This window comes from Vicugna pacos, chromosome 9 (assembly GCF_048564905.1).
Source record: "Vicugna pacos chromosome 9, VicPac4, whole genome shotgun sequence".
NCBI classification, from domain to species: domain Eukaryota; kingdom Metazoa; phylum Chordata; class Mammalia; order Artiodactyla; family Camelidae; genus Vicugna; species Vicugna pacos.
The window spans coordinates 31,076,704-31,095,173 of record NC_132995.1 but is presented as its reverse complement, the minus strand read 5'-3'; the positions used below and the strand labels follow the sequence as shown (position 1 = coordinate 31,095,173).

The 18,470-nt window shown below is 42.4% G+C and overlaps 1 long non-coding RNA gene across 1 annotated transcript in view; it reads left to right on the top strand.

The window, feature by feature from the left end:
- The window catches only part of LOC140698123 (uncharacterized), a 146,596-nt gene that overhangs the window by 68,313 nt on the left and 59,813 nt on the right, over positions 1–18,470 (top strand). Inside the window, exons 3-4 of the long non-coding RNA XR_012075608.1 lie at positions 7,775–7,921; positions 9,274–9,427. This is a non-coding gene — a long non-coding RNA (uncharacterized lncRNA). The remainder of the gene's footprint in view (positions 1–7,774; positions 7,922–9,273; positions 9,428–18,470) is intronic.

The window sequence follows — 18,470 nt, the reverse complement described above, 5'->3', positions numbered from 1 at the left end:
AGTTTGTTGGTTTGTTAGGTTTTTGCCCCCCTTTTTTCTTTCTCTGACTCCTACCCAATCTCAGTCTCTCTCTCTGTCTCTCTCTCTCTCTCTCTCACACACACACACACACACCGCACACACACACACCACACACTTTGTGTCTTTCTGCTTCAATATCTTCTTTGTCTGCATTGTGGATTTCTCTATTTCTCTTCTAAGTGGGGAAGCATGACCAACAAAAGCTCCCAGGTTTATACATGTTCAGTTTCCACCAATCTTGGTTCCATTTCCAAAATCCTAGTGAAGGGCTCTAATTGGCCCCCACTGGTCAGCCGCCCCAGATGGGATCACTCATCTGTTGCATTTAACTAAGACTGTGATATTCACCTCACAATAAGTGTGCAGTGGATGGGGAAGAGCAGTTCCCCGACATATGTGTAAATACAAGGTGTTGGGACAGCTTTTGGGGACAAATAAGTTGAGTTTTCTTTAAAAAGACATTGTCCAAAACTTCTGAATTTAGAAGGAAGTAGCTAATTTTCAAATATTCAAACCACCTTAAGAAACTATCAGTACAATTTGATTCTAGCTTCCTTTGATCAAGCCCATGCCTTGGGAAACGAGAGCTACTTCAGAGCCACCTCTAATGACGGCAGGATGTTGCCATTTTCAACACAAGTGCAAGCTGGTATGATAATCTTGTTTTTGAAACTTGGGTGGATTTGATGTAGCTCCACTGTAGTAGGTTGGCCTTGAAAAAGGATGTTACAGTAGTCAGGCACTGGAGTAGAAAATGCTTCATGATCAGGGGACAATGCGGTTTCTTCAGTCATGGCCAACATAGAGACAGTTTCCCAGGATAACCACCAAGTGTTCAACAAAAGCAAAGCAGGTACCCCAATTTTGCCCAATAGTTTAACTTAGTAAACAGCATTCAACTATTAGTGATTCAGATCCCCAAATAACAATAACATGGACCAGAAAGGGGCTCATTTTTCTCTCATAAAATGAAGCCCTGAGGAAGGCAGCCCAGGCCTGATGCAGCAGTGACAGTCCAAGCCCAGGCTTCCCTCCTCCATCTCGTAGGCCATCTCCAGCATGCTGTGTCCATCCTCAGGATTGTCTCCGCATCACAAGATGGACACTGCTGTGCCAACCATCGCATCTATGTTTTAGGAAAGTAGGAGGGGAAAGACGAGAAGGCAAAAGGGCCGCTACCAATTTAGCCAGCAAGTTTTTAAGAACTTTCTCAGAAACTCCACCCAAAAATGTTCACTTAGTTTTTGTTGCTAGAACTTAGTCATGAGACCATTCCTTTCTGCAAGGGAGGCTGGGAATTGGAGACTTTGATTGGCTGTCATGCTGTCTTTTCCCTTAGATTCTCTGTCAAAGAGAAGAAACAAGATAATGAGTTGGTAGCCAGCAGTTTGTCTTACCAACTTTGTTTTCTTTGATATTCCTCAGTTCCCACATATACATGAATGACTCTTGCACAGCTACGTGCTACTCTGTTCCCTGCATTGAGAATTATCCATTTTTGTGATTTCATGTGTTTATTCATCTAACTAATATATTTTGAGCACTAACTGTGTGATGGCATTTTGGGATATGGCACAGAACAAAATTAAAGAAAAATCCCTGCTCTTACAGTTTCTTTTTAGTGAGAGAAAAGATGATAAAAAGAAAAAAAAACCCATAAAATTGTGTGCACAGTGGTCACAAGTGCTAAGGCAAAGAAAACAAAGCAGGGCAGTGAGATGTGAATAAAGGCTTGAAGTAACAGTCATTGAAATTTTAGATTTGAAAACCCAGAAAGATCTCACTGATTTTTGGAATAGAGGCATAAGGGAGGAAGGGCGCTAGCTCCACGAAGAGCATTCCAGAGAGAGGAAACTGCAGGTGCAAAGGCCCTGTGGTGGGAGTGTCTTTGGGGTATCTGAAGAAAGAAAAGAAGTCAGTGTGCTTTAAGCAGTGTGTGGGGTATGTAGTGAATGAGTCAGAGGGAGGGTAGGGAGCCGATCACTTGGGCATCAGAGACCCTTCAAGTGACCCTTCAGCTTTCATTATTTTGCTTTGTTTCCCTACTTGGAATTTCTATAAACTGATAAAGCTTTAGCTTTGCTTTTATTTTACTATTTTTTTTAAAATTAAAGTACAGTTGGTTTACAATATTATATTAGTTTCAGGTGTACAGCCTAGTGATTCAATATTTTTGTAGATTATGCTCCATTGAAATATTTCACTATTTGTTTAATGAAATATCAGGTTTATGGGCTGATTGCCAGCATTGGTGAATATTTCTGCTCCTGTCTCATCAGCTTTAATAACATTAGACACAGGCCTTTAATTATTCCCCTTATCACACACACACACACACACACACACACACACACACACACACACACACTTGCAAATACTTTTTTTTAAAGTAGCATTGTTACTCACCAGCTGGCTGTGCTGGTGCACATTTTTATGTTCTCAGTTCTTTGTAGAAATTGAGTAATATGGCCTGATGTGGTTGACGTGAGTGGGTGAGAGGATGATGATATGTGAGAAACATATTAAATATGAAGGCGATCCTTGTACAAAGGGATTTCAACCAGTGGATTTAAAGATGGGAACCAACCCAGCGGCAGATGGAGTTACTTAGAAGTAGTTAGAGAAGGAATTCCAAGTGCAAGCTGAAACACAAACCTGGATTAAACCTTGAAAATATGAAAGGACTTTCATTACGAAGTTTGTTTCCATTTTTTTTTCTCTCTCTCCAAATCCCAGCCCCAAACTGTATGTCTCAGATGAATGGGGAGCAAGTGTAATTAACTGAATAGAGCAGTAAAAAGAGAATTATGGGATATGGAAAGCATTTAAATATGATTCATGGGTTTGGAGAGATTGCAAACATGTGATAGATGCTCGGAAGAGGCCATCAGAGAGATTGTGCTGAGGGCTCAGTTGGGAAATGTCTAAAGCGTGCCCTCGAATCTTGGCAGTTCATATAATTAAAAGAGTAAATATTTTATAAAGATGAAGCAAATAAGATTTCACCAGCACCACACTCTGTGCCAGAAGTGATTAAACGTCAACCAAAAATGCATGCACATTTTTTCCTGGGGAAGCAAGATGTCTGCTTCTTCCCTCTGGAAGTCAGGACACCAGGGGCACTGTGCTTACCTGATTGCTGAGTGGATTACTAGTGACAGGAATCAGAAAGTAAGTGGAAACCAGGTCCTTGGCTACATGGTAGATGGAACCAGGACATGAGCTGGACTTCTACAAGAAGAAAGCCCCCCCAAACCTTTCATGTCACTTTCTTACAACCTCCAGGATATCAGCACGGGTCATGCCCACAATGTGAAAGTTGAAATCATAAGGCTTCTTAAAGAAAACACAGGAGAATACCTTTATGACATTGGGATCAGCCAAGATTTGCTAGACAGGGACACAAGAAGAACTAACCATTAAACAGAAGATTTGATTAATTGAACTTGAATCCAAATTAAAACCTCTTCTCATTGAGAGAAACCATGGTGAAAATTAAAAAGCTAATCACAGACTGGGAGAAAATATTCACAAAATATATATTCATATCCATAATATATAAACAGCTCCTATGAATCAATAACAAACCAAACAATCCAATTTTAAAATGAGCAAACAAAAACAAACCAAAAAATGGCCAAAAGACTTGAGCTGAAATTTCATAAGAGAAGATACATGAATGACAGATAAGACTATCAAAAGGTGCTCAATATTATGACTCATCAGGGAAATACAAATTAAAACCACAGTGGGATACCAACAACAGTCAGCAGAATGGCTCAACTAAAGGAGTGTTGGAGAGCTATCACTATGGTCATCCTCACCTTCCACTTCCAGCTGGTGGCCAGGTCTTGGCTATGGTTCCCCTTACTGCCGCCAGTGACTCTGCTCCAAAACATTAGCTTCTGCCTTAGGACAGCCCCTCCCCATCTCTTCCTTCCACTCTGGAAACAGCTTCCTTACCCATCTCCCTGACTCTAGTCCCTCTTCTTCCACTCTTCTTCACTCTGTTGCAAATCTGATCAAATCTGTCCCTGTCCCACGTTCTTGGTGAGTTCCCCAAGCCTCCAGGTAGAGTACCCCCTCCTCTAGCATCCTTGCCCCTCCAAAACCTCCACCACTGTCCTCATCTCAGGAACTTGCTCTGTTCCAGACATGATCAACTACCTCTACAGATTCCCAGACACACTGGCTCTGTCTCCATTTGTGTGTTTGTTTCCTGGAGAGTCTCCCAGCCCATCCATATCACCCTCAGGATAAACACCAAACTCCTTACTGTCATCTCTAAGTCCCTGCATGGCCCATGTCTCCAAGTGAGTACCCACTTGCTCACTCTCTTTACTCCAGCCACTGAGATGGGAGGGTGGTGTGTGCTCTGTCCTGCCACAGGGACTTTGCACATGCCTTTGCCCTTTGCTTGAAATAGCCTACTCCTTTCTTCATCCAATTAATTCCTACTCAGTCTTCTGCTCTCAGCTCAGTTTTCCTCTGCCTTTACCTGAACTGATTCATATCCCTCTCATCCTCATAGCACCATGACCTCTCCTTTGCAGCGTGTGTGTCATAGCTATAGTTTTATGTTCACTTATTTGATACTCCCCCCAACACACATACTGTCTCTCTCACCACACAGTAGGCAAGGACAGCATCTGTTTTCCCACCGTTATTCCCAGTGCTGACAACCATGCCTGGCTTCTGGCAGGTGCTCAGTAAGCATTTGTGGAGGGGCAGGATGGCTCAGGTACACCCATATTGCCTTGATCCATATCCTGACTCTGCCACTTACTAGCCGTGTCATCAAGTTACTTAACCTCTTGGTGCAGGGCTAGGACTACAGCAGGGGAAAGTGCCTAGGGTGTAAAATGTAAAGAGGTATCAGTCTAGGACCTCCCCCTTGTCCTGGTGTTACCAAACCAAACTTGGGTCTGCTCGCCAGGGCACAGTAAAGCCAGTCCACTGACATGGGGTTGTGGGGAAGAAAAGTGCAGCGTTTATTGCAGGGCGCCAAGAAAGGAGTCCAGGCAGCTAGTGCTCAAAATGCCCAAACTCCCTGATGGGTTTCAGCAGAGCGTTTTTAATGGCCAGGTGAGGGAGGAGGGATCACGAGGCATGTGATCAGCTTGCTCACAATTCTCTGATTGGTTGATGGTGAGCTAAGAGGGTGGTGGCACAGGGATTAACGTTATCAATTCTCAGGCTCCAGTAGGTCTGGGGACTACATGCTCATGGTCATCAAGCAGTTAACCTCTTCCATTGGGTGGAGTTTTGAGCATCTGTAAAACAATCCAGGAGATGTGCATCAGATACTGTTATCTGGGTACCTCAGAAGAGCTAAAGCAGAGGATGTGGGGACGGGCTCTGTCCCAGGAAGGCCCCCACCCCCGTAAAGTCCTGCTCAGCTACGCTAGCCTTGTCTCTCAGCGTCCTCCTGGGATAATAGCTGTGCCTGCATCCTGGACTTACCAAGATGAAATGATTCCGTGGATGCAAAGCACTTGGACCAGTTCCTGGCACAGAGTCTTCACCACTTGTCAAGTGGCTGAAGGCCTAGTTCATACCTTTCCTGTCACCTCTTCCTCCCAACTCAGGCCCACCTCTCCATGGGGCCCCCACTGTCACTGTCCACATCTGAAAAATGGCACTCGTAATAGTACTAAGGTGTGTAGTTCTCATAGCAGATTACACATCTGTCACTGTCACTATGGAACAAAAGCACTTTGAAGACTTCTAAATCTTGAGTATCTACTGACTTAGAAAAAGCCCCTAGCCCAGGTCCAGCAAAGAGGGTGTCCGCCTTGAAAACTGGGCGAATGAATATCTATTTGCTCCTCTCATTTAAGGCCAGGTCTGAGAGATGCTCCTACCGTGGAGGGCATGTAGCTCTGACTCCTGGTCCTTCAAGCTTCAGGATTTGAAACTGGTAGCAGGGGGAGGGGAAGGAAGGTGCACATTTCAAGCAGCATCCGTACCTGGTCTCAGGAAAGCCTGATTTGCTAGCAGAATGAGTCTAGCAAGAGCAGAAATGCTCAGAGAAGGAAACACCCCCAGAGGTAAACTTTTTTTTTGGTTATTGTACAACTGGAAAGTTCATACATGTGGTGCTCCATCAGTCCATCTAGGTACGGCTTGAACCATCTAGGAAACACTGCACAGAGTCGTCCATTTCTAAGCCAGCCTCTTTTTCTTTCTTCTTTTCCTGCTTGGCACTCCTGGCCTCTGTCTCCCATTCCCTGCCATCCATGCCTGCATATCAGGAATACAGAAGGATCCCAGATTACAATTCCCTCCAACTGCCCTGAAGAGGGCCAGGATTGTGGCTTCTGTCCCTCTGTACACCCATTACCCCCATACTGAAATTCCATGTTGCCCAGCCCTGGTCAGATTTCTCACAGACCATGAGGTTGGTCACGAGGGGGCCACGGTCCAGGGCAACGGATTTTCCAGGCCTGGGGCTGCATACTCAGACTCGTGCCCCATGGATGGCCTGTCATCTTTAGAATGTAGAACAGTGTGTGTCTTTGTCTTGTAGAAGATGAATCCATCAGGAGACCCACCTCTGGGGCTGATGGCTTAATGACTCACGTACAAATGCTGATTATTTGAGCCTCGTGGGCAACTCTGAAACTGACATAGGTTTTCACACAGTCGGACTCTGGTTTTATCTCCTACATCCGCTCCTCCACCCCTTTTCTCTCCAGCAGGAGAAACTAAGAACAAGAACTCTCCCAAAGTCCTCCTCGTTGAATGGAGGGAGCTGTTTGGAAGGGCTTACAGTTCCACAGGCAGACCTGGTCCAACACAGCGTGTGTCGTCCCCATCTCCTCCACTGAAAACACTGATGATTCCTGCCCTCTTAATCTGCATCAGTCTGTCTGGCATCGGCAAAGGGAGAAAGCCAAGCAATCCAGAACATTACCAGTCACCTGGAGACGACAGAGGGTTAAGAACAACCCAGAATGACATAAACTGGTGCAGCGTGCACTGCAGAGTGGATCACTTCCAGTTAAATTACAAAGGCTTCCGTTGCGATTATGATTTTATTCAAATCAATACTTACGAAGCCTGGAAATAGAGATGGAGAGGCCAGAAGGCAACACACAGCATGCCACACAAAGCACCTTTCCAATAAATATGCAAGAGTGTCTCCGCCATGGAATCTATTGCTCCCGTGAAGTCAGCATAAATATGTGAAGTACTTAGCAACACCCGCTGCATGTATATTGGCAATTTGTCAGCGTGCTAGCAGCAGGAACCCAAAGCAAAAGTGCCTGGTGTTGGGCTGGTGTCGTTTTTCAGAATAGCAGTACAGGAAATTGCTAACTCTGGTTAATTCCTTTGAATTAAAATTACCCACATGTTTTCCTGAAAGAACCACAAGTGATTCTTCAGGGAAACCCCCTCCCCACCTTTCTCCAGTGCTACCGACCAACCCGGGGTCCGTCAGATTCTCAGCTTCCGCTTCAAAGCCTAGCCTAGTTTGATGGATATCTTTTGTTTTATCTCACCCCTAGAACAGCCATCTCAGTTTTCCTCCAGGATAACTACCCCCCCCATATCCTGAGCCAGTGGTAGTCTGGGTGGTGTTGGCTCCACCCTCAGCCTGTCTTTTGATCTGGCCAATCAGATAATCACATTTCTCTGGCCCCAGTGATTGGTTCAGAGATAGGCATGTTCCTCAGTTTGGGCCGGTGAGAGTCAGGCCTAGGGATTTTGTTTAAGCTGCTTGGAAAAAAGAATCTCTTTCTTTCTGCAGCACTTGGAGCCTGAACAGTGAGCCTGCAGCTGCCTGCGAGCACCACATGGAGAAAGTCTACCTGAGAGCAAAGCCAACACAGAGGGAAGTGCAATCAATTGAGTCCTAATGACATTGCTTGAGCCACTGGATCAAACCGTGCCTGAGGTAGTAATCTGAATTTTTTTAACTGTAAGAGCACATTTAGAAGTTACTATGTGTTTGTTCAACAGGTTGAGTTTTTTTTTTTTTTTTTTTGGTCAATCACAACTAAAAAACTAACTGATATAAATCTCAGGAGCATACACACTAATGTTTCTAGTGCCCATGTTAGATAGATTAGTGAAATGAAATGGCTCTATAAATAAAAATAAGTAATCATTTTTAAAGGAGAATGGGATGCGGTTGAGGACAGAGGACACTGGATGTGTCATCAGCATCCCTGGAGTTAGTGTCAATCACCCGTGGGCATCCCCCCAACCCTGTTCAGTCTTCACTGTATATGGAAGTGACACTTCATGCTTCCTCACCAGACCCAGGTCTTAGTCCTCTCTGGGTTTCAGCACTCAGGGCACGGAGGAGATGTTTGTGGTGTGACTTCTCTTGTCTGTAAAATGGGTCTCCAATGGAGATGTTTGTTAAGGCTGTGTATCCTGGGCAATCCTATGGCCACTGGAGAAGAAATCAACATCACAAAACAAGTAAAAGGGCCTTCTGTTTATGCAGCTTAGATGGAGCTTAAACTTGAACTCTGAATTTTTTATCTTATCCCTGTACCACGTCCGCAATCCAGGATTTTCTATGAGGAAGGACGACTTGCTTTTACCAAAACTTCCTCAGAATCCTTTTAGTTGAGACATTATGCCTTGGCTTGAGGCTCTGGTTTTATTGCAGTGTCCCTGAGTTTGTGTTACTTCTGCAAAGATGGTAACTGGGGTGTGGGAGAGACTCAATTTGATGTGCTCTGTGCTGTTGAAATGTCTTGGCTCTCTCAGCCACAGAACAGCTCAGAAACGTGTGATGAGCACATCTCTGGAGCAAAATGAGGATCTGAGTCCCATGTTAGGGTTGTGATCATAATCACAGCAAGGAACCGCCTTGCTGTTTTGCCGTCTGTACAGTCTTGTGTTTCAGCTCTGAGCTATCAAGTTTCCTATTACCCCCAATGCCATCTCGCCAGCACACTGGGTTCAAAATGGCACCAGGCAATGAGCTTTAAGGTTGGGTCACCGCTGTTGTAGCAGATGTAACTCTTGTCGAATAACACACGTGCCCCCTTAACATCTCCTGGTGACTTCTGCCTGAAAGGATAGGTTAAAGGACTGTCACTCTTTATGGGGAGATATTTCATCTGCCAAATCGTTTTCAGTGAAACAATCAAAGCCGCCATGTGCAGCTCCAAAACGCAGGCAGGAACGAAGCAGGGAAAGTGCAAGGGCTTATATTCAATCTGGTTTGGGTTACAGCTACAAGTAGGAGAAGTGAGGCTCCAGAAATGACTGTCAGTTTCCCGATTTTAGTTCAGGAATGGATTGCGGTCTGGGCAGCTTGCAAAGCCATGTCACATTGAACTCAGCACCGAGGGACATCAGCCCTTTGAATGTGTCTCTATCCAGGACCTGCCCTGACTCCTTTTTTCCTAGGCGTGGTGGACATCATCTTCCCAATTAAGAGGTAAGTCCCACAAAGGCAGAGAATTTCCCCAGTGTCTACAGCAGTACCTGGCACGGAGTAGATGCCTATAAATTTTCGTTGAATGAAAGAATCACTCAAATTACAGGCACAAATCTCCTTTGGGTGCTTACGATATTGGGAATGAAAAATTGAATGTGCAAAAATTAATTATTGAACACCCCGAGAGAAGAGTAGGGTCCCTCTGCAATCACAGCCTTGGTTTTGCGTGTAGGTTTCAAGACTTGAAACTCTGCCATCACTGATAAGTGACAAGTTCACACTCTTAGTGCATGACTGCATGACAGTGAAAGCCAGCTCACCACACTCCATGTTTGTGTGGCCTGTAGGCCGGGTGCCCACAGCTCGCACACATGTGAGTCCAGCCTGCATTGGATTTGAAGTACAATGAAATTAGTTGGCAATGTTTAAAATCTGGGAGATTTTTATTTTACAATATGAATTGATGGGTTTCCCTCAATAATAGAAAGGTTCTTTCCTTTCTACAAGGCATCAGTTGGCTGGAGCTGAGGTGTGGGTGGTCCCATGAACTGAGCCATCCTGTGATGTCCAGTATGCCCTAGTCCTTACCTGAGTCCCCTTCCTTGCTCTCATAACCTACCTGGTCCTGAAGACTTTTGAGTTTGCTGCAGGGAGTTCTAGTTAAGGGCCCTGCCTCTGGAATCTGCATTTAGATTGCCTCCTGCTGTGTTACCCTGGGCAAGTTACTTAACTTTGCTGAGCATCAACTTCCTTATGTGAAATATGGTTCCTACTCCGTAGGTTGTTGTGAGAATCCAGTGAGTCCGAGCGTATACACAGCACTGAAAACAGTGCCCTGTAGACCATAAGTGTTCTATGTGTTTGCTACCATTGTCAGAAGGTGGGTAGGCATGTAGAATAGATTTGTCTCAGAGAGCAGCTGGAGAATGAAGCTTGGTGTAATTGTCTAAGACTCTGACAGTGGGTCATGCAACATCTTCCCTTTGAGCTACAGATAAGGCCTTGACACAGCTTTGCTGCACGGGATGATCTGTCACTTCCTGGAAGATGAGGACCTAATCTTAGGGTCTTTTGTGCCTGTCACAGGGTAAATACTTGGTACAAATGACTTACTAACCAAATACTGGCTAGTTGATTTACTTCAAAGTCTCCAGTCATGTCCTAGCTCAATTAGATCCAAATTTTCAAGAGGATACAGAAATCCTAATTGTCAGGTAAAACTTCCCAATATTAAAAAAACGAAAACAAAAACAAAAAACAAAAATAACAAAATCTTGGTGGGGGTCCACTAAAACACACCTGCAGGCTGCATTCAGCCAGTGAATTCAGCTCCTTGTAACGGATGCCATTGGTGCCCCTGGGATCTTATTACTTCAAGACCCTCAGAGATGTGCAGCACCTGTGTCCCTCAGCCTGGGGTCTTTCTCAGGTCACAGCATCCACTCAGCTCACACACAAGGACTTCAGTGCCAGAGAGTTGACCCTTTTCAGAAGTAGCTCACATTAATGGCTGATGGGAGTGATGGATAAATACCCCAGCTCCCTCACCCATCAGATAAGATAACTCTGAGACCCATGTTGTGTTCTACACTGGATCCCCCTACTCTCTAGCAGGATGGAGCCCCAGTTTGATTGGCTTAATAATGCACCAGTTTTTGGCTGGCTGCCTCCCTTCCCCTCTCTCACTCTACTACCTACTCATTCTACTATCCTGTTACCTGAGACCACTTCCCTACAGCTTACACGTGAATTCTCATCACAGGGTCTACTTCTAGGAGAACGCAAACTAAAATAATTCTCTTGGACACCTGTCAGTGTCATTGGCCAGGCATTGCAAAATGGATAGGCTTTGGAGCCTGAGAGCCTCTTTGGGGCCAAAATAAGCTTTCGTGATCCACCTAAACTTTTAGAGAATTCCCTCATAATTTTATAGCATGAGGGTAGGGGAGGGAAATTCTTTCAATTCCCATGCATTCATTTGCATTTAAATTTGAAGTTGAAATTAAGGCTTTTAGAAACTTTTAATTTCTATTTAATTATAAGAATTTCACTGCAGGGTATCTATCTGATTTAAAAGAATAATTAAAATTAAGTATAGCTGCAGTGATTTGTTACGGTGTATGTCTGTCCTTTAGAACGTTAAGCAACAGAAAATTATGTGTGGCTGGAGGTGCTCTATATGTAAATTCCGACAAGAACAGAATTGGGTGATAGAGAAATTCAGATCATGAAAATCACGTTGCAAGTTTGAACATCAGCACCTAATAAATGCCTTAGTTGTTACCATTACTTCTCTTAATATCCTCAATTAAATGATTTAAAACAGAACAATAGATAAGCAAGATCAATTAATTTTATAAGATGATCAAAGGAATGTGGTTCAGCATTGTCGAAGCTGTAAACGTGATAATGGTTTTATCAGACAAGGAAAATAGCTCGAAGTGGCTCAAACCTGATTCGTTTATGCTCGGAGGGGTTTGATTTGTGATTAATCAAATTGGCTTTTGTCATAGGGAGAGTTTTAGGATCTTGCCCATTAATTTTAGAGAAAAATAATTCAGACATTAAAATAGATGCTATTCTCAGATGGTTGTATGTCAACTGGAATAAGCGATAGCAACCATCAAAATATCTTGATCCTGTAACCTGTTGAAAGGAGGCTGCGAGAGGGGCCAGGGAGCTGCCAGTAGCTGCAATAATATTGTTCCTCCTGGGTACCCAGAGAAGAGCCCCAACTCAGCTTGTGTGTCTGAGGTCTAGGCTGGAGGCCAAATGCAAGGTACAGAATCTGCCAGTGGTTTTCTGCTCTGGTGAAGGATGTGCACTTGAGAATTGGAGAGCGGCAGGGTGAAGGGAAAGACTGTTTCTGAAAGGCCACATTTATCAGCAGTGTGTATTGGGGTTAAGAGTGATTCAATAATTTATACCCCTCTGCCTTTTGAAAAGGAAGGGATAGCTTCCCCTACACAAAAGGAAAAGAGACAGTAAAAGAACAGAAAAAGAGCAAAGCTGAGTAATAAGGGAGTGGTAGGTCACAAGTATGGCTCCGTCTAAGCTAAGGGAAATTTTTGTTAGCCATTGAAAACAATTTTTTGGTTTGGAGCTTCCTGCCAACCAAAGCAAAAAGGGAGGTGCAATGAGTAAAATTACCTCTTATTATCTTATTTAAAATAGAAAAGAGATGGCTTTTAATATTGAAGAGGATTTTATTTTACAAGAGTAAGAAAGTGAATACAAGCATTGATTGTTTAAAAAAAAAAAAAAGGCAAAGTAATAGCATCGGAAACACAAAAATAGTTCCTCTGGTTCATTTGGACCAGAAGGCTTTTGTCTGGATGAGAGCAAATCAGCAAGTTGTGAGGTCTCCACCCATCTTGTGATGTCAGTCTCAAAGACCAGAAATACCACCACAAATCTAGGTTTTTCACAGACAGTGTGAGTTGGGGTTGGGGCTATAAATAAGCATGCCCAGTAAGCATGTACTTGGCTGGAATGATCCTTGGTTGCGGTTGAATGATCAAATACTGACCTCACGGCTTTGAGGGGCAGGTCAGTGATTTCCGAGGAGAGAGCAGGACGCAGGGTGGCAGGCGGGGGGTGGCACTGTGACCAGTGAGTGGCTTTCTGGCAGTTGGCTTGCTGCATGAGCCACTGTTGGATTTCCTCAGCACCACAAGGCGAAAGCTCAATTGCTAAGTGGCTCATGGGCTGCTGCCCGCCTTGCATTAGCAGTTATTTGGGGCTTACTGGAAGGACCTTGGCACGCTTTCTGATTAACCAGGCCACAGTGTTCTCTTCCTCCTCCACTGAAATTCCCAGAGCTAATCTTTGATGGCTCTGAGGCCTAATGGCAAAAAGGTGCACCACACTGCCGTGGACCCACCTCCACTGGAAAATCAACAGGGAGAAAGCTCTTGGACTCGGCTGTTATTTGAGATTCCTGGAGGGTAGATAATGCCAAGGAATTCTCCCGGCCAGTGGTGGCTCTCCAAAGTCTCATGGTGGTGCGTGAAATACAATTCCCGCAGGAAGGTGTCATTTTCTGCCGTACATCACATCATTTCTGGATAGGATACAAGGGGCTTGCACTTGGAAGACAGATTTGGGTCCAAATCCCATGTAGCCACTTACGGGTTATGAGATCCTGGGGTGATGATGTAACTTTGTTGAGTCTGTTTTCTCATCTGAAAAACAAATCTTCACGAGTTAATAAACCTAAAGCATCAAGATCTATCTTTGTGCATAGACAGTCCTCGGGTCATAGTCCCATTTTTAAATATATAACAGACCGAGATGCCGAGAATACAGAGAGAATAAAACACAGCCCCTTGAAGAATTCTAAGTCTACAGGGGAAACACCAAGACCCTGTGACACGCACCATCATTGAAGCATGTGTTAACGGCGTCGGAGCAGGAGGGAGTCTAGCCTGGTGATTTGTACACCAAAGGATGGCGTTGACCCCAGTGGCTGTGACTGAAAGCAGATGAGTTCATTTCTCATTTCTAGTTCTGGCTGCCTAGAGTGTGAACCAGGGCCAAGGGTACCCACTTATATTTTAGGTGCCTCATCTGTGAAAGAATGGAGGCTGCTCTGCAGGTCCCCTATGTTCCTTATTAGCCATATGGAGACTGGCCTTCAAGGTAGACACTGAGAAAATTACAGAGCGTAGGCAGATTTGAATGTTAGAAAGTTTACCCGTCTCCACCCAGAGTTCAACCTGGAACTCTTCTAGGAGAGCCAAAGCTTTTCCATTAGCTAATCCCTGGTCCCCAAAAATTACAAAGAGGGGGAACAGAGCACATAATGCATTCCTGTAAAGTAGTTATGAGCCTTGCATTAGGATCATGTTTACAAGGTGACTGGGATGCCATTAATATAAAGGATTCCATCCAGCCTGATGACTGTGATTTAGTTCAGGGAAGGCGCACAGTGGAGGTGCCCTGGGCTGTCTCCACAGCCAAGTACACCGAGTCAGGGTCATTCAGCCAGCCTGCTGTGTGCTTAAGCTTAAGCGCTGAACTTCATCAGCAGTGTAATTCCATTTATGCTATTACAAAATTAAATCGAGACTTGAACTGTGCTTTTTAAAAGATTATGTGACCATATGTACCTTGAACAAGGGCCAACTTTGAAAAAAAAGGGGGTCTTTTCACAATTCCTTTCTGTTAGGTTAGGACTTTGTTATTTCTTGTTTCCTTTTTTTTTCCTCCCATAAATTTGAATCAAACCCAGCCAGTAGTTAATAAATTGATATGATTAGAGCTTAAAATATTTTCATTTTAAAACATGCCTTCAATATGGTTTAAAGGAAAAATAAAATCTTGTGGAATCCAGATCATGTATCAAGCATGGAATATCAGTGTTCCCACACTCCAAGAACAATGTGAGCTAACGTTTCCGATGGCTTTTTATAAAATCAGGTTTTAAACCAAAAGTTTTAGAGTCAGTACTGAGTAATTGAATTAGCAAATGGTACAGTTAATTCGTAAAGCAAGTCAAGGAAAACAAAATCTTATGTCTAGCATAAAGCTACCATTTTTGGAGAAATTATGTAACATTTAGGGGAATGCATCTCTTGTATTCAAAAACACTAGAGAACTCAATTAGGATACATAAATTAAGCCAGCAGAGAATTTTTACAGCAATGAATTTTATAGACAAACAACAACAACAAAAAACTAATTGTTTTAAATGAAATCCAGCCATTATTTTAAAGGACAATCATATCTGGAAAAATTAATAGGAAAAACAAGTATACTTGGAGTCTAAGGGAAATGGGACCAGTTAAAAATTTTTTTAATCAGCATAAGCTGCTGCTTGTAAAATCTAGACTGGTTTATGCATATGCAACAGCTCTTATTAAGATGCATTAGAAAACCCAGGTGCCATTAGATAATGAAACTGACCAGAGGTATTTTCTAGTGCTTCAGTTAATACCCTGGTGGTTAAACTATAATGACCAAACTCAATTGGCATCAATTCAGATGTGAATTGTACTTAAAGACCTTAGAGTCACTTCTTAGTGGATTGGTTTTGAAAGACAAAAGCACTAAATTAAAATAATTGTTTTGTCTGAAAATTTTTTTTTCAGTGATATCCAAAATGGGTGTTCCCTCAACCTCAGACATTAGCACAGAACACAGCAGGGTACTAGCATCCTCCATCCTCATCCCATGCCTGCCACAGAGTTGGTACCCAGTAAATATACTGGGTTCAGTACCTTAATAAAGAGTGTTTTCAGAAACTCAGTATGAATGACACTCAGGCAGTATGATCTGATCCAAAACTATGCTCTCCTTTGAGATCTTAAAGTCCCCAGGTTTGTCTTAATTTAAGTTCATTGTGCTAAACTCATCTTGTTTTAATTTTAAAAATCTTGAAGATGGGAGCACACAATAATACTTTCCATTTTGCAAGTTTCTAAACATTCATAGTCAGTTATTTAATCCTTGCAACAAACTTCTCCCAATTTTCTACAGTGAAATTGAGTATCTTTCTGAAGGTTGCATGCCCAATAGATGGCAGAACCTGGATTAAACCCAGTGAACACAAATCCTGAAGCCATTCCTTCAGCCTGTACATCGGAGGTCCATGAACTCTGGCCCAGGGGCCAAGTCCAGCCTATTTTCATAAAGAAAGTTTTCTTGGAACATAGCCTCACCCATTCCTTTGCGTATTGTCTGCAACGGAGACCGTATGGCCCCCAAACCTGAAGGATTTACTATCTAGTCCTTTAGGAAAAAGTTTACTGACCACTATTCTCACCATTTGCTTAAGAGTAAAGAGGAGGTAAGGTGACAGCTCAGAGAAATTTCATTCCCACAAAAGCCTTCCATTGAAGTCAGCCAGAATTCACGGTCAGAAATAACAGTGTCTGTCAACCAAGTCAAGACAGTGTGGGATGGCAGAAAGGGCATATAGCTTTGACTCCAAGCCAAATTTAAATATTAACTCCACCAGTTAATAAATGTATAGATGAGTTAAGTTGCATCTTTCCTCTGGGTCTATTTTATTAATTTTTGTTCTTTATTATTCTTTTTCCTACTGTCTTTAGTCTTGCTCATTTTATAAGGTCTTGGATACTTAGCTCACTAATTCTTTTATTATATGTGACTTGAGGGCTATAATTATTCCACTTAATATGGTTTTATCTTTGTAGCCTGAGTTTTGATAACTAATCTTTTGTCCTTCAGTTCTAAATATTTTACTATTTTCATTATAATTTATTTTCTGACCCATAGCTGTATAGAAAGTTTTGATTGCTTTCATTGTTCTTGTTTAATTTCCAAATACTTACTAAGACCAACTTTTTCTTTATAACTTTAATTGTGTTGTGGTCATGGGCTATGGTCTGTATAAAGTATAAAATGTATCAGTTTTGTTCCCCATGCTTCTAGAATTCCACTTACTCCTTCTAGAGTCAGTTTCTTCTTTCTCTACCCCATACCTTAGTAGTAAGGACCTGTGAGTAATAACCCTCTTAGTCTTTGAAAACTTTTATGTAACCCCGTCTTTTAAGTAATCAGTTGTATATACTTTGAGAATTTTCTTTTTAACAACTTGAAGAAATTATCCTATTGTTTCCTGGCTTTGATTGCTTCAGTAAGCCTGTTGTTTTCCTTGTAGTTTTTCCCCCCCTCTATTTGCTTTTAGAATTTTTCCTTTGGCTTTGGTATTCTGCACTTTCATTACCATGGGGAGGAGTACGGATTTCTTTAATTAATTCTTCCCAGTATTTAATGTGCTTCTTTTATATGGAGTCTCATGGTTTTTTTTTTTTAATTCTAGGAAACCACCAACCTTCGGGTATACAATTTATGCATGATGTTTTCTCCCATTCTTCCTATACTCAGCTCTGGAAATCCAGTCAGATGCATTCGGATCTTCTGATTCCACCCTCTGTGTCTTCTCATCACTCTACCATGTGGTCCATCTTTCTCTGCCTCCATGGTCCATTCTGAGTAACTTTCTCAGATCCATCTCAAAAGTCACTAATTCTCTCCTCAGCTGTATTTAATTTGCTATTTAACTAGTGCTTTGAAGTTTCAATGTCAGTGAGTACATTTTTCACATATACGAAGTTATTAATTAGAGAATTATTTATAATTTGAGAATCTAGACACTGCCTAAATATCCAATAATTATAAACTAAATGCTGATCAACTAAATCCTGATGCATCCATTTGATAGATAATTATGCAACCATTAAAATTATACTTACAAGTTGCATTATTTTTACTATTAAAAATAATTCCTTAAAACACATTCAGTTTACCAATAGGGCATCTGGGTAGAGATTCTAAACCTGAGGTCAGAATTAGCCTTTGATTAAATATGTCCCTCCTGTTGAGTACTTCAAACAAACAAGCAGAAGTCTATTTCTGGGTATTAACTGATAGTCAAAATCTTGTTAGTGATTTTGAATCCATACATGTTATTTCTGTCCCAGAGTTGAGTTCAGAAAATTGAAATCCGTGTGTTGGTGTCATGACTAAGATGCCCCGAACTTGTTTCTTACTTTTCTGTCAAATGTAATTAAGAATCTGGCTTTGAATATTGTCAGTTAGGAACTGAAAATTGCTTTTCCATTCTACAAACTGTGCTTTTCAAAAAACCAGTTTATAAAGCAAGGGCCGCACTTAAATCAAGTGAGGACTTGTTTTTGAAGCTTTGGCTTTTGTTAAATAAAAAACAATTTTACATTTTTAAGAACAAACTTAAGGGCTGTGGATTTGCCAACCATAGTAATTTCTTACACTGGCAAAGTAGGGCTTTTCCTTACCTTATCTGAGGCTAAAATTTGACGTTCAGAAGAGCTATACACAGGCAGCTGTGAAAATATCTGCAGCCTATCCGCCCAAACCCTTTAATTTGGTCAATTTCCTTCCTTCTTTCTTCTTAGTGTTTCTGTAATGCTCTGTCTGCAGACTCACAGATGCCCCTTCCCTGTTCCATATCCTACACCAGTGCTCTCTTCCCCTGCTTAAACAACAGGACAGCAGGGATCGTAAAAACTGATGAAGGGAAAACTTCTCTAAAATA